The 1,143-nt window shown below is 38.3% G+C and overlaps 1 long non-coding RNA gene across 1 annotated transcript; it reads right to left on the bottom strand.

The window, feature by feature from the left end:
- Positions 1–213: 213 nt before the first annotated feature.
- On the bottom strand, positions 214–881 carry LOC118564105. The gene is made up of 2 exons (XR_004931641.1): positions 830–881; positions 214–335 (listed from the first exon to the last, which is right to left on the bottom strand). It is a non-coding gene; the product is annotated as an uncharacterized LOC118564105 (long non-coding RNA).
- Positions 882–1,143: the final 262 nt, after the last annotated feature.

The raw sequence follows: 1,143 nt of genomic DNA, 5'->3' as shown, positions 1-1,143 counted from the left end.
TATATATCTAATAGATCTATCATACATACATATACATACATACATACATAATACATATATTATGTATATATATATATATATATATATATCAATATATAACTATATATAGTACATAGATTTAAATTAACAATATATATATATATATATATATATATATATATATATATATATATATATATATATATATATATATATATATATTTACACTGTCGCTTTAAGGAATGGCACAAGCAGTTGCGTTCCGGTTGCTATGGGAACGGACCTCCGCTCGCTCTCAGATCCAATTTGGGAGAAAACATGGAAAGCTGCTGTGTCTAAATCTCCTTTCATTTCACCTGTCTTTCAGGTCAGTAATGGGTAAACTGTCCATCTTTACATGTCTGTTTGATAACTGATTGTAGTGTTGTTTATAATCTAACAATAAGAGTATAAATAGAAAGTTTGCCGTTGATCGAGGCAGTTAGCTGAGGTAGGCTACTGTAAACCGTTAGCCAGTAGAATAACGGTTTAACTGAAATAACGGTTTAACTGGAATAACGGTACTGCAGTCGGTTAACTGCCGTCTCTTGGTTCATTTTCAGGTAACATAGCATGTTGAGCTCCGACACTCTGCTTGTTAGAAGTGGTTTTGTATGAATTGTTATGTATGCATTGCTATTTACTATTGTATATTTGTGTATTGTGTGCTTTGTGTGTTGTGCACCACACTGGAGCTTGAGCGAGACAGTTGATGCACAGGTGTTTTGTGGTTTATTCTGAATAAATAACTCAGATCCAATTTGGGAGAAAACATGGAAAGCTGCTGTGTCTAAATCTCCTTTCATTTCACCTGTCTTTCAGGATATTTAAATTTGTTATTACAGTCCCATATTTGGGACCTGTAACAAATTTTGGGGGCTCGAGTCCGGGATTGGCGCCACCGCTGACAGCTGTTGGAGGACGCCAGTCCAGTGATCCATGAACCTGTGGACCAGACGGTGACGTGTCATCAGAGTGAAGAGGGTCTGTCCGAATCCAGGGCGTCTGACTGCTGCCAGAGCGAGGGAGTTCGAGGACCACAGACATCTGACAACCGTCCACCATGAGCCACGAGAGAAAGAAGCTGGTGTGGTCCATCAAGAAGGGACTGTTCCATCTGTCTGT

The sequence above is a fragment of the Fundulus heteroclitus genome, chromosome 1, assembly GCF_011125445.2.
Source record: "Fundulus heteroclitus isolate FHET01 chromosome 1, MU-UCD_Fhet_4.1, whole genome shotgun sequence".
Classification (NCBI taxonomy): domain Eukaryota; kingdom Metazoa; phylum Chordata; class Actinopteri; order Cyprinodontiformes; family Fundulidae; genus Fundulus; species Fundulus heteroclitus.
This window is presented reverse-complemented; position numbering and strand designations above follow the sequence as displayed.